The sequence below is a fragment of the Jaculus jaculus genome, chromosome 9 (assembly GCF_020740685.1).
Source record: "Jaculus jaculus isolate mJacJac1 chromosome 9, mJacJac1.mat.Y.cur, whole genome shotgun sequence".
Taxonomy (NCBI): domain Eukaryota; kingdom Metazoa; phylum Chordata; class Mammalia; order Rodentia; family Dipodidae; genus Jaculus; species Jaculus jaculus.
In genome coordinates this window covers 85870251-85885593 of record NC_059110.1, presented here as the reverse complement: position 1 = coordinate 85885593, position 15343 = coordinate 85870251, and the positions used below count along the sequence as shown (strand labels likewise).

Sequence of the window (15343 nt, the reverse complement as noted above, 5' to 3'; positions counted from 1 at the left end):
CATCTGGCTTAGGTGGGACCTGGGGAAATGAACCGGGGTCCTTTGGCTTTGTAGGCAAATGCCTGAATTGCTAAGCCATCTTCTCCAACCTTAAAAAATATTTTGAGGGCCGGGCGTGGTGGCGCACGCCTTTAATCCCAGCACTCGGGAGGCAGAGGTAGGAGGATCGTCGTGAGTTCAAGGCCACCCTGAGACTACAGAGTTAATTCCAGGTCAGCCTGGACCAGAGTGAGACCCTACCTCGAAAAACCAAAAAAAAAAAAAAAAAAAAAAAAAAAAAGGAAACAAAAAAATATTTTGAGGGCCGGGCGTAGAGGCAGAGATAGGATTGCCATGAATTCAAGGCCACCCTGAGACTACATAGTGAATTCCAGGTAAGCCTAGAGTATAGTGAAACCCTACCTCAAAAAACAAACAAACAATAAAGAAATAAAAACACACACACCAACACACACACACACACACACACACACACACATATATATGTATGTATGTATGTATTTTTTTTTTCTTGAGCCAGATGTGGTGACACACGCCTTTAATCCCAGCACTCGGGAGACAGAGGTAGGAGAATTGTGGTGAGTTCGAGGCCACCCTGAGGCTACATGGTGAATTCCAGATCTTCCTGAGCTAGAGTGAGACTCTACTTCAAAAAACAACAACAAAAAAAGAAATTCTATAGCCCATAGCAAGCCTCCTGTGCACTTGGGTCTGCACGGGCTTTGTGCATTCCTAAAGTGCATTCCAGAGCAGCTCTTGAGATAGCTTGAGGCCTATCCCTGCCCTTTCTAGAGCAAGGTTATAGAAATTTCAGACAATGAGGGGAGAAAAAAAGAATGAAAAAATGCAGAGCCAGATGCAGTAGCCCATGCCTTTAATCTCAGCACTTGGGAGGCAGAGGTAGGAGGATCGCTGTGAGTTCAAGGCCAGCCTGAGACTACATAGTGAAGTCCAGGTCATACTGGGCTATATCTAGAGTGAAATGCTACCAAAAAAAAAAAAAAAAAAAAGCCATACATAAACCTCCCCTATAAAGCTAATCCTGGCCCAATCTTTTATGCATATTTATAGTGCTCTGTATATAGTAAGAACCTAATAAAAGTCTGTTAAGTTTATGGGTGGATTTTTCCCCAGTTAAAACATATGAATCTTGGCTCCGCAGTTAAAGGTTCTTGCTTGCTAAATATATGAATCCTATTTCATTTTCAAAAAATTGCATGAGTGTGTGTGTGGGCACATCAGGGCCTCTTGCCACTGTAAACAAACACCAGAAGCTTGCACCACTTTGCCAGCTTCTGCATCCAGTTGACGGGTGTGGCTTGGGAATTGACCCCAGGCCAGCAGGCTTTCCAAACAAGTGCCTTCAACTCTGAGCCATCTTTCCAGATCCTCCTATTGCATTTTTGAGCAGAACAGATCTTAAACATACATTTATTGAATCACAAAGATGAACAAAGTAAAATAAACTATAAAAACATTTACCATCTTGTATCCTGCACATATGGGTCCAAGTGATGGAAAAACACATCCTCTACAATTGCTTTATCTCTTCATACTTAAGCAGACCCAAAGGCCTAGTAACCATTCACCCATTAATTTAACAATCATTTATTTAGCATCTCCAATGTAACTGCTCTTGTTAGGAAAATGGAGACAAATGGGTTATAATTCTTCCACTTGTTCATACAAATCTTTCTTTCTTTCTTCCTTTCTTTTCTTTTCTTTTTTTTCCGGTTTTTTGAGGTAGGGTCTCACTCTAGCCCAGGCTGACCTGGAATTCACTATGTAGTTTCAGGGTGGCCTTGAACTCACAGTGATCCTCCTACCTCTGCCTCCTGAGTGCTGGGGTTAAAGCCGTTTGCCACCATGCCCAACATGTTCATACATTTCCAACACAATAATAAATGTTATAATAAAGGTAGAGGGCTAGAGAGATGGCTCAGAAGTTTAGGCACTTAACAGCAAAGCCAAAAGACCCAAATTCGATTCCCCAATACCCATATAAAGCCAGATGCACAAAGGGGCTCATGCATCTGATATTCGTTTGCAGTGGCTAGAGGCTCTGGAACTCCCATTCTCTCTCTCTGTGTGTGTCTCTTTCTCAGCTTGAAAATAAATGAATAAAAATATTAAAACCAACAAACAAACAATGGCATGTGCTAGTACTCCCAGCTCTGAGGTCACAGGGACAGGAGGAGCCCTGGGACTTGCTAGCCAGATAGTCTAGTCAAATCAGATAAACATCAAGTTTAGTTAGAGATTTTGTCTCAAAAGCAAGGTGGGGTTAGCCTGGTAAAGTGGTGCGTGCCTTTAAATCCCAGCATTTGAAAGGCAGAGGTAGGAGGATTGCCATGAGTTCGAGGCCACCCTGAGACTACATAGTGAATTCCAGGTCAGCCTGGGCTAGAGTGAGACCCTACCTCAGAAAACCAAAAAAAAAAAAAAAAAAGTAAGGAGGGCTGGCATGTTTGGAAAAATCAAAACAAAAACATAAGAAATAGGTTTCCATATGGCTTATTCATGCCATCTTAAATGTTTTTTATTTTGTTTTTGGGTGAGATGTCCTGATATTTGGTATCTGCTTCATACCTGGTGCTAACTGCAAAAATTTGCTTTTGTAATTTTGCTTGCTTGCTCTTGCTAAAGACAATTGTGTGTGGAGGGGGTGACTGGGGTTTTTTTAGATCATTGTATAGGAATGTGGTTTTTGCCCTCAAAAACTCACTGTAAAAGTAGGGCAGGGCTGTTTTCCTCTTTGCTGTGAGGGGACAGATGCCAGCCAGCTTAATAAAGACTCTCCTTTTTAATTTGCTTCTTTTTTTTTTTTTTTTTCAAGATAAGGTCTCGCTATAGCCCAGGCTGACCTGGAATTCACTATGTAGTCTCAGGGTGGCCTCAAACTCATAGTGATCCTCTCACCTCTGCCTCCCGAGTGCTGGGATCAAAGCTGTGTCCCAACCTGCCTGGCTCCTTTTTAATTTTTAAATTAAAATTAAAAGGGAGAAAGAGTTAAAGAGAGAGAGAATGGACATTCTAGGGCTCCAGCCACTGTAAATGAACTCCAGATGTGTGTGCCTGAGGAATCATGGATCCTGGGGATTTGAACTTGGGTCCTTTAGCTTTGCAGACAAACACCTTAACTGCTAAGCCATCCCTCCAGCCCCTCCTTTTTAATTTTTAATCGGATGGTCTTCTGTTCAGTTTTGGTCTGCGACTCACTACATTTGGAGGCCCCAGCGAGATATTATATTCTTCTCACTAAACTGACCCCTGAATCTGGTCTCACAAAGTCTTGACTTCTTGGGACTGTACTCTGACTACGGGTTGGAGACCCTAGGGGGAAGCCCCTGAGAGATGTTCCTCGGCCCCAGGGACATTATCCAGGCCCTGGCAGGAAGGAGTGGCAGTCAGAGGACATCAACTCCACTGTGAGTGGAGAGTCATCTGGTCTGAAACCCTCCAGAGGCAAGGGGCATTCTGAATCCGGGAGGTGGCGAGACATCTCCCCAACCCCTGATCTGTCTGGTTCAGTTCTGTGGCCACATGTCTGTCTTTCTGGTTAGTGTTTGTTTTGTCTTTTTGTACTTAACATTTGTGGATCCTTCTAGGAAACCAGCTGCAGCATCTGAAAACTCCACCATGGGACAGAGAAGCTCCACATCCTGTTCATCTAGCCCACTGCAATGTGTCCTCACTAACTTCTTCTTACAACAGCAGACATCTGACTTAGGTGCCACATGAATTGCCTTGTCTTTGAGGAAGTTCTGTGAATTATACTGGCCATCCATCCTTTGATGTGAGATGGACATCAGAGGTAACCTTCGACCTCCCAACTGTCAAATGGGTCATCCTTGGGTGACCTGGACACCCTGACCACCCCAGGGGAAATTGGAAATTGAAAATTGGAATTGAGACTAGTCAACTTTTGGTTTGGAAAAATACTCAATGTGAGGTCTGAAATTATACTTGAAGTAATTTCAAGGTTTGGTTTTGGTCTCTGGAGTTGTAAATAGGAAAGAAATTCAAAATGGGAATGCATAGCTTCTGAATGAATGAATGAAAGTGTGAGGGGGAGATGGTTGTCTGCAGTCTGGATGAAAACTACACTTGAACTAAATGTGTGTGTATGAGTATGTATGTGGCTCACAGCTCTAAGGCTGCAGAGTGATTTCTGTTCTGAGCAGTGCCATTTCATTGTGGGGGATGTCCTCCACCAAGCCCACTGTGCTAGACTGCATGGCCAAATTTTACTGTTGAGTGTCCCCCAGGAGGAACACTGAAAGTAACTAAGATCATAGGCAAGGAAAAATACAAGATTCTCCTACTCTTAAAAGTTGTTGCTGGGCACGGTGGAAGATGTTAATAAAAATTGAGAGAAAAAAGAAATGCATAACTGTTTTTAAGTTTTCTTTATCTTTCCATGCTCTTATGGAACTACAATCAGACAACAGCCTCAAGATTTATGTTCAAATTTGGAAGTGCTCAATACTGGGTTTGTCAGAAATTTTCTAACATTTCTAATAATATTCAAATCTGCTTTCATATTTTAAAAAAATGTGTTTCAGTTATAAGAAAAGAAGTTCCAAAATCAACAAATGATAAAATCTATATGTATATTCTGGGTAAATAGTGTAAGTCAAGTCTGGTCTACTCTTTTATAAAAGAATTATTTCAGGGCTGGAGAGATAGCTTAGCGGTTAAGCGCTTGCCTGTGAAGCCTAAGAACCCCAATTCGAGGCTCGGTTCCCCAGGTCCCACGTTAGCCAGATGCACAAGGGGGCGCTCGCGTCTGGAGTTCGTTTGCAGTGGCTGGAGGCCCTGGCGCGCCCATTCTCTCTCTCTCTCTCTGCCTCTTTCTCTCTCTGTCACTTTCAAATAAATAAATAAAAATAAACAAAAAAAAATTATTTCAGTGCTCGCTTCAGCAGCACATATACTAAAATTGGAATGATACAGAGAAGATTAGCATGGCCCCTGTGCAAGGATAGCATGCAAATTTGTGAAGCATTCCATATTTTTTTAAATTATTTCAAAAAGCCTTTTTGAGGGAAAAAAAAAACCTCAAATGACCATATTAAAAGTCTTATAATAAGGACAATGAAAGTTTTTGTTGGTAATAATAAAAGACAAACCAACTAAGGAAGATAAACTGGAGAAAAAACTAAATGTTGGTAAATGATGAAAAACATTATTACAAAGTGGTTACAGAGGTTGTAATGTAAAAGTATATAAATGAATGTGTAAGTAACGTATGTGGATGAAGGCACTAGTAAACTTAAACAGATTAAAGTTGATTAACTAAGTTTTAAAGTACTTTGATCAGATTACAGACTTCTTGAGATATAAAATGATTATTAGCCTAGGCTTACATCAGACTAACAAAGTATGGCCCTGGCTGATAGCAGGTTGCTATGGTATTCAGGTTGTAAATTTAAAACTTTAACCATTGATATTAATCTGGTCATGATAATGGTTGTGAAAGACTAACTTTAGAGTACGAAACCAAGTTATCTATGTTCCTCTGCTTGTCAACCTTTAAACTAAATCTTAAGGCTAAAATTGCTCATTAGTATTTAATTCTCTTATAATGTTATTATATCTAAAACTCTGCCTCAAAAAAATACTCACAGGAATTATTTACTCTCTTTTCCTATTTTATAAGATAAATAGAGCACATTTGGAGACACTGAAAGCATTTGTCTGTCAAATGCTCAAAAACTATTTACTTCATGATGAACAGTAAAAGGAAATTCTAGACAAAGTTATGTTGTGATTTAAGATGTAATTCTTCAATTCCTCCAACAATTAGTCTTAACACTTTAGATTTAACTTATGTCATTACTGAGCAAGTTTTCTAAAGTGCCACAGGCAGAATTATAGTGTTGGGGCCTGGAGAGATGGCTTAGCGGTTAAACACTTGCCTGTGAAGCCTGAGGACCGCAGTTCGAGGCTCGATTCTCCAGGACCCACGTTAGCCAGATGCACAAGTGGGCGCACACATCTGGAGTTCGTTTGCAGTGGCTGGAGGCTCTGGTGCACCCATTCTCTCTCTCTCTATCTGCCTCTTTCTCTCTCTCTCTCTCTGTCACTCTCAAATAAGTAAAAATAAACAAAAAAAATTTTTTAAAAAGAATTATAGCGTTGGTTAAAATATGAGTAGTTATACACTGTGTCATGAAATTGTGTGTATATTTGGATTCACTATAGTTCTATAAAATTGATTAGGAGGAGATTGAAAATATTTCTTTCTGGTTTAGCAGTTCAAGTTGCTTGTTTGCAAAGCCAGATGGTCTGGGTTTGATTCCCCAGTACCCATATAAAGCTAGATGCACATAGTGGAGCATGCATTTGGAGATTGTTTTGGGTGGCAAGTGGCCCTGACATGCTCATTCCCCCCCATTCCATGAGACTTGTCTCCTTTTTCATTAGATCATGGCAATTTAGGCCAATTCCTCTATTCTTTAGGAATGTTACATGTAGCTAAATTAGCCAGGCTGAATTAATTTCAGAAACTGACTTATAGATTGGGTGGACATCTTTTTTTGTTTTCATGAAGTAGGGTCTCACTCTAGCCTAGGCTGACCTGAAACTCACTATGTAGTCCCAGGGTGGCCTCAAACTCACCGTGATCCTCCTACCTCTGCCTCCTGAGTGCTGGGATCAAAGGAATGTGCCACCACTCCCGGCTCCTTTTTAATTTTTATTTGGGTGGTCTTCTGTTCATTTTTTGTCTGGGACTCACTACACTCTGAAGGCAGAGGTAGGAGGATCACTATGAATTTGAAGCCACCCTGAGATTACAGAGTGAATTCCAAGTCAGCCTGGGCTAGAGTGAGACCCTACTTCAAACAACAACAACAACAAAATTGTTTTAAAAGTCTATATTAGAGGGCTGGAGAGATGGCTTAGGGGTTAAGCATTTGCCTGTGAAGCCTAAGGACCCCAGTTTGAGGCTTGATTCCCCAGGATCCACATAAGCCAGATGCACAAGGGGGTGCATGAATCTGGAGTTCGTTTGCAGTGGCTGGAGACCCTGGCACACCCATTCATTCTCTCTCTCTCTCTCTCTCTCTGCCTCTTTCTCTCTCTGTCTATTGGTCACTCTCAAATAAATGAATAATAATAATAAAAGTTTATATTAGAACTGGGTGTGGTGGCTCACTTCTTTAGTCTCAGCATTCAGGAGGCAGGGGTAGGAGGATCGCCATGAGTTTAAGGCCACCATGAGACTACATAGTGAGTTCCAGGTCAGCCTGGGCTATAATGAGACTCTACCTCGAGAAACCAAAAAAAAAAAAAAAAAAAAAAAAAAAATTTTTATTAGGGGCTGAGAGATGGCTCAGCTGTTAAGGCACTTTCCTGCAAACCTAAGGACCCAGGTTCAATTTCCTAGTATCTGTGCCTCCATCTGGAGTTTATTTGCAGCAGCAAGAGGCCCTGGCATAGTAAGCTAGAAAGGAGATATAAAGGGAATAGAAAGGAAAGGAGGGGGACTTAATAGGATGGTATTGTATATATTAAGTAGAAGAACAGGTTAATGGGATTGAAAAGGCCTAAGTGAGGTCAGGGGAAGAGATTGAGTAAAGGAAAAATGGAGGGAGGGCTAATCAAAATCTAAGAAGATATAAATAAATCATATGGAGACCTACTTTTTTGGGCAATGAAACACTCAGGCCCCAAAGATCTTTACTAGAAAAATTTCAGTGCCAGGGATGGGATATCTTCCAGTGAGTTGTTGGCCAGGGAGTTCCCTGATACTCCTAAAACATTATAGGCCATTGCCGAGGCCCTTGGTCTCCCACCAGGAATAGATGGTAAGATCCTATTGTTGAAGACTCCACATACTTGGGCTACAAGGTCACTGAGAAATCCTGCTGGAACTGAGCTGAAAACCTCCTCCATGTAGACCAGCCAACAGAAAGTTGGAAAAAGCTATGCTGCATACAACTCAATCAGAGAGAGAGAAATTACCAGTGAAGATATTCCACAGTGGACACTACAAGCCTTACATTTGGCCAACCAGGGCAAATGAACCAACGAGTACAATAGTGGCACATCTGTCATGGGGGAAACCAAGTGTCCTGTAATTGGACTGGAGGCCTGCTCCATGGGAGGGAATGCATCCCTGTTACTGAAAACTTAAAACAGGAGTAGTCAGGAGCCCTATGGGTGTAACATCTGCTGCTGTCTGGCTAAATGTGTATGCTATGCTCATCAAACTGCCCAGTAAGTACTTCTCTGCATGTTCATACCATATATTAGTGCTACTCTTCCTTTTTCATTAGAGAACTTTCTCTTTTCAGATGACGACCTTGGGATGACTCAGAAGGCATCATGGTGCTGAGAAGAAGCGGCAGAGGAGAGCTCAGCACTGCAATATCTCTACCACACCTTCCAAAGCTCAGGGTCTATTGTGGAAGAGGTAGTGGAAAGAATGTAAGAGCCAAAGGACGGGTAGGACTCCTTACAACATGCTCCTCCAGACACAAAATGGGCTGGCTACCCATGACCTCACAGTTCCTGACACTACCTACACAAGACCAGTATAGTAGGAGGAAAAGATGATGGCCTCAAAATAAAAGAGAGACTGACTGAGAGGGGGAGGGGATATGATGGAGAATGGAGGTTCAAAGAGGAAAGTGGGGGAAGGGAGGGAATTACCATAGGATATTGTTTACAATCATGGAAGTTGTTAATTATAAAAAATAAATTAAAGAAAGAGGCCCTGGAATGCTCATATTCTCTCTGTGTGTCTCTTTCTGCTTACAAATAAATAAATAAAAATGTTTTACTTTCTTAACTAATTTATCAATTTTTAAATTATTTATTTATTGTTATTTTTTGGTTCTTCAAGGTAGGGTCTCACTCTAGCTCAGGCTGACCTGGAATTCACTATGTAGTCTTAGGGTAGCTCTTGAACTCACAGCAATCCTCCTACGTCTGCCTTCTCAGTGTTGGGATTAAAAGTGTGCCCCACCATGCCTGGCTTTAAATTAATTTATTATTTATTTATTTGAGAGAAAAAGAGGGAGATGAAGAGAGAGAGAGAGAGAGAATGGGCTCACCAGGACATTCAACTGCTTTAAAGAAACTCCAGACACATACACCACCTTGTGCATATGGCTTACATGGGTCCTGGAGAATTGAACCTGGGTCCTTTGGCTTTGTAGGCAAGTGCCTTAACCTTAAGCCATCTCCTCAGCCCTCCTTTTGACTTTTGTTTGTTTGTTTGTTTGTTTTTCAATGTAAGGACTCACTCTAGCCCAGGCTGACCTGTAGTCTCAGGGTGGCCTCAAACTCACGGCCATCCTTCTATCTCTGCCCCCCAAGTACTGAGATTAAAGGCGTGCGCCGTCACACCCAGCCTATCCCACATTTCTTGTGACATCTAGCTAAGACTCATGGTCCTAAAATAACACTCTGGCATTAGTGGAACTACACTGATTCCAGGGCCTCTGTGTATGTGAAGCAAACATCCCCCCTCCCCTTTGGTAGGGTCTCACTCTAGCCCACCCTGACCTGGAATTCACTGTGTATTCTCAGGCTGGCATCGAACACTCAGCGATCCTCCTACCTCTGCCTCCTCCGGGCCTGGCTGTGAGGCAAACATTTATCACTGAGGTGTGCCCCCAGCTCTCAAAGGGGTACTTAATTGCAAGGGTAATGCGTTGCAAAAGGTATAGCTCTGTAACTTTTCCTAGGACCTTGAAGAAATTCGTGAACTATTTAACCATCTGTGGTGGTGCCTGGCTTTAATCTCGGCACTTGGGAGGCTGAGGTAGGAGGATTGCCAGGAGTTGGAGGCCAGCCTGGGCTAGAATAAGACCCTGACTCAAACAAACAAAACAAAACAGAAGTTGTCTCATTCTTGGGCCTTAGTTTCCTCATCTGCAAAGTGAGGGGCCTGGCTCAGCTGGAATCCGATCAGTTCTGAGTCTCAGCAGCCCTCAGGCCCATCACCTTGTATAGACAATTCTATACAAACACTGTCTCCCCATGGCAACAGTCATTGTGCTCCGTGCAGCCTTGGTATGCAGCTCTACTCCAGCAAGCAGTGTTATTTCTATCACAAATTCCTGGGTGAATAGAGAGGGCCTGGATGGGGGAGGAATCTGTCTATAAGAAATCTTAAAGCCTCTGGCTTTAAAATCACCATGGGTGGTGGATAGGTGCTAAATCGGGAAAACCTCATCATTGTTTAATTCACAAAATCACCATTTCAGGAGGCAGAAGAGCTGTCTTAGCTAAGATTTTAAGGGTCACTTTGCCACAAGTGCTGAGTCAAGGAGTGGAGATTATAACTCAAGAACTTAGAACTGATGAGGATGCCAGAGGGTGTTTAAATCATTATTATTATTATTATTTTAATTAGAATGAAAGAATCTTATATTTTTTCTCTTTCTCTCTCTCTCTTTGGTTGTTTGAGGTAGGGTCTCACTCTAGCCCAGGCTGACCTGGAATTCACTATATAGTCTCAGGCCGGCTTTGAATTCACAGCAATCATCCTACCTCTGCCTCCCAAGTGCTGGGATTAAAGGTGTATGCCACCACATCTGACTCTTTTTTTTTTTTTTTTGGAGGTAAGATCTCACTCTAGCCCAGGCTGACCTGGAATTCACTATGGAGTCTCAGGGTGGCCTCCAACTCACAGCAATACTCCTACCTCTGCCTCCCGGGTGCTGGGATTAAAGATGTGCGCCACCACGACTGGCTTGGCTCTTTAAAAAAGAAAAAATTATTTTGGTTTGGAGAGATGGCTTAGCGGTTAAGACACTTGCCCGGGAAGCCTAAGGGCCCAGGTTCTATTGCCTAGTACTTGCGTAAGCCAGATGCATGGGGTTGCGTGTGTGTCTGGAGTTCATTTGTGGTGGCTGGAGGCCCTGGTGCACCCATTCATTTTCTCTTTCTCTCTCTGTCTCTGCCTCTCTCTGTTTGTAATAAATATAGAACACTTTATTTATTTACTTAAGACAAAGGCAAGACACAGAGAATGGGCACACCAGGGCTTACAGCCACTGCAAATGAACTTCAGACACATGTGATAACTTGTGCATCTGGCTTATATAGGTACTGGGGAATTGAACTTGCATCCTTAGGCTTCACAGGTAAGCACTCTAACCACTAAGCAATCTGTCCAGCCTTAAATCAGTTTTGAGAAGTGATCCAAATGTTCATTTCAAATCTATATCAATTAGAATCCTCTGACGATGTGGGCATCCATTTTAGAAGCACAAGAACTCTGGAGAAGAGGGATTATGCATCAAGTATGAAGGAAAAAATATTTTCAATCCAGGCATGGCATGGTGGTACATGCCTTTAATCCCAGCACTTGGGAGGCAGAGGTAGGAAGATCGCCATGAGTTTAAAGCCACCCTGAGACTAGTGAATTCCAGATCAGCCTTGGCTAGAGACCCTACCTTGAAAAAAAAAATTTTTTTTTTCAAACAAAGCAGAGACTGTTCTTGAAAAACTGCTGAATGATGCATGATTTGGGAGTTCAGGAAAGGTCTCACAGAACTTTTTACTTTTTTGGTTTTTCAAGGTAGGGTTTCACTCTAGCCAAGGCTAACCTTGCCCTACCTTTAATAAAGAATTAATAATAGCCAGGTATGGTGGTGCATGTCTTTAATCCTAGCACTTGGGAAGCAGAGGTAGAAGGATCACAGTGAGTTCGAGGTCACCCTGAGACTACATAGTGAATTCCAGGTCAGCCTGAGCTAGAGAGAGACCCTACCTCAAAAATAAATAAATAAATAAATAAATAAAGAGAGACCCAATATGGTAAATTATGAATTATTAAGTTTATTTAGGGGGAAATCACAAGTTGTGGGGTTATTTAAGGAAGATTGAGGTCTAGGAGGGGGAGCTAAACATGTGGGAAGTAGTAAACATGCTGTCATGTGGAAAACATAATATAATCCATGAGATCCATTTAAGAGAAATTGATGTTTTTAGGGAATAAACATGTAGAAGAGAATCTAGGAGCTTGTGTGAGGAGATTTGGAAGGAACACACATAGCATACACCCTGAGTTTCCCCAGGGAAGAAAGTTAAGAGGGCAAATAGTGGCGTCTTAAGGAAGAATAGCAGAGAGAAAACATCAAAGCAGAGACCAGGAGATTCAGAAGAGAAATGAGCAATGAAGAGAGTTACATTCATGATTATCCCAGTTTAGAGTAATTACACAGGTAACAGGCCAACAGTTAGAGAAAGCACTCACGTGGTAGATCTTAGAGTGTAAGGTAGAAAAATAACACATGTGGTAGATTCAGAGACCAGAGGAAAATCATACATGTAATTAAAGTGAGAAGTTACCTCAAACTGTAAAGCAGAGGCAAGCAGAAAAACCATGGGGGCCAAGAAGTAATATTCTGTTTTCCTCCCCACCCAGCCAGGATAGAGGAGAGAGGAAGACACTCAGGTCCATCCAAGCAGAGAGGGAATCCAGAGAGACACCCTTCCGTCACCCCCCCACACACACACACACATACACACACATGTGAGTGGGTGCACACACTCACCTAGGGTCAAGAGAGAGGGAGGGGCTGGAAGGCTGCAGCTTCAGGCATGCAAGGGGAAGCCTGGATTGGTTTGTAAATTTGGAGGGTAGATCCCAGAGCAAGCCCACCTGGGCCAGCCCATCCACGTAGCGTGCACTGTGGGACAGAATGGGGTGCTGAAGATCAGTGTCGATCAGACTCCGTTTCTGCCAAGAGTTCCGTTCTTGTGTCAGGGTGAGGTGGCCTGTAGGGTGAAATCTGCTGCTTCTCTTTGGGCCGCAATCACTAATTGAAACTGCCTTAAAAAAAAAAAAAATAGCAAGCTTTCTCCTCTCCTCCTTCATGTAGACCTGCTCCCCATCCTCTATCTCCAAGCCTTCTCAAAATTGTTTTGTTGGGTGCTCATTAATGATGAAATATTAACAGTGATGAATTCATGAAGAGAAGGGCTTTTGCTTTTTATTTCTCAACACTGATTCTTTAAGTTATTTTCTGTTGTGTTGTGTTGTGTTTTTCGAGATAGAGTCTTGCTCTAGGCCAGCCAACCTGGAATTCACTATGTAGTCTCAGGCTGGCCTCGAACTCACAACGATCCTCCTACCTCTGCCTCCCGAGTGCTGGGATTTTTTTCTAAAGGGAACGCTATCCTTTACAACTCAGGTATAGAGGAAGCATTTGTCACTAAAGTACCAGTTGCAAGATTTGCCTTTCTCAAACAAGGGTCCCAGGACAAATGCAATACGCACTTGACGAGATTGCCACTTGAGGGCAGCAGAGCTAGCCTTTGCTGACTGTTCATGGCTGCCTGGTGAGACATCTTCACAGCCAGGACGTTGAACCCAGCCCCACGATGTGGAGGTGAGGGGAGCTTGAAGAGGACCTGGCTGGTGAGAGTTCCCTCAAAAGCGACGTCCACAGACAGGGAAGGTACTGTGTCCACGAGCTGGAGGGGTGCGGGGAGAGGGTGGGGTCTTGAAATTAATGGATGGTCTCTGATGAAAACCATCTGACGGACAAAACTTTCTGAGATACAGGAGCTGTTGACTTTCAGAGCAAATCAAAGCTGGTTTACACTCAGTTGCTATGGCTCACGTTTATAGTCCCGGAAACGGGGAGGCAAAAGTATGAGGATCAGGAATTCAAGGTCAGCCTCCACAGCATAGCACGTTTGAGGCTAGCTTGGGCTACAGGAGACACTGTCACAAACAAGCAAACAAAAGCAACAACAAAACCAGTACGAGCTTGCTGTTTTTCTTCTAACCACTAGAGGGTAGAATATGAGAAGACATTCTCATTCTCTCAAACTGGCTACTTAACCTTGGAGGAATTCTAAGTGTTAGGGGAGTAAATCTTGAATTTGTTAACAAATACATCTGCCCACGCTATTTTCTTTTCTTTTTAAAAACTTATTTATCGTCGGGCGTGGTGACGCACGCCTTTAATCCCAGCACTCGGGAGGCAGAGGTAGGAGGATTACCGTGAGTTCAAGGCCACCCTGAGACTCCATAGTTAATTCCAGGTCAGCCTGGGCCACAGTGAGACCCTACCTCAAAAAAACCAAAAAAATATTTATTTTATTTAAGAGAGACAGACACAGAGAGTGAGTATGGACACACCAGGGCCTCCTGCTACAGCAAACCAATTCCAGATGCATGTGCCACTTAGTGCTTCTGGCATTACTTGGGTAATGAGGAACTGAATTCAGGTCCTTAAGCTTTGCAGGCAAGCACCTTAATTGCTGAGCCATATCTCCAGCACCCCAAGCTATTTTCTTGTTTACAGATTTCCAGTGGCTTCCTTTTTAAAAAAAGAGTTTTGCTGGGCGTGGTGGCGCACGCCTTTAATCCCAGCACTTGGGAGGCAGAGGTAAGAGGATCGCTGTGAGTTCGAGGCCACCTTGAGACTCCATAGTGAATTCCAGGTCAGCCTGGGCTAGAGTGAAACCCTACCTCGAAAAACCAAAAAAAAAAAAAAAAAAAAAAAAAAAAGTTTTGCCAGGTGTGGTGGTGTACACTTTTAATCAGCATTTAGGTGGCAGAGGTAGGAGGAGTGATGTGACTTCGAGGCCACACTGAGACTATGTAGTGAATTCTAGGTCAGCCTGAGCTAGAGTGAGACCCTATCTTAAAAAATCAATATATGTATATGTATGTGTGTGTGTGTGTGTGTGTGTGTGTGTATTTTTTTTCCAAGCAGAGAGAGAAGGAGGGAGAGAGGAAAATAAAGAGAATGGGCACACCTCATCTCTTGCCACTGCAAAATCTAGATACACGCACCATCATTTTGTGCATCTGGCTTTATGTAGGCACTGAAGAACTGTACCTGTGTCCTTAGGCTTTGCAGGCAAACACTTTAATTGCTAAGCCATCTCTCCAGCCCCCCTCCCAGTGGCTTCTTAAAGGCACCAGAGTAAAATATGAACTGATGAAATCAGTATACACGACTGTTCCCAAATTGTCTTTGATCTTCTCTCCAGACATTATCTATTCACTATCTGATCCTTACCTAATAGAAATCACTGGGGAAGTAGTATGATAAAAACAGCTTGAGCGGTGGAGCCAGCCAGCTAATCAGAAGCCCATACTACTTCGTTTTTGTTTTTTTTTTTCTTTTTGTTTATTTATTTGCAAGCAGAGAGAGTTAGAGAGAAGAGAGAGAGAGATAGAATAGGCATGCTAAGGCCTCCAGCCGCTGCAAACTCCAGATGCATGTGCCACCTTGTGTATCTGGCTCTATGTGGGTACTGGGGAATTGAACCTGGGTCATTAAGCTTTGCAGGCAAATGCCTTAGCCTCTGAGCCATCTCTCTAGCCCTCATACTACTTCTTTTCCATCGGTACCAC

General features: G+C 42.8%; 1 protein-coding gene and 2 non-coding genes across 3 annotated transcripts in view; all 3 read left to right on the top strand.

Annotated features, from left to right (window-relative positions):
- The first annotated feature begins 686 nt into the window (after positions 1-686).
- On the top strand, positions 687-820 carry LOC123463859. Its single transcript, XR_006639230.1, has one exon. It is a non-coding gene; the product is annotated as a small nucleolar RNA SNORA9 (small nucleolar RNA).
- A 4092-nt stretch (positions 821-4912) lies between these two features.
- Positions 4913-5019, top strand: LOC123463715. The gene has a single exon (XR_006639105.1). It is a non-coding gene; the product is annotated as a U6 spliceosomal RNA (small nuclear RNA).
- Positions 5020-13346: 8327 nt separating this feature from the next.
- The window catches only part of Taok1 (TAO kinase 1), a 183879-nt gene continuing 181882 nt past the window's right edge, over positions 13347-15343 (top strand). The window contains exon 1 of the mRNA XM_045158532.1: positions 13347-13427. The gene's annotated coding sequence lies outside the window, so the exon portion shown is untranslated. The remainder of the gene's footprint in view (positions 13428-15343) is intronic.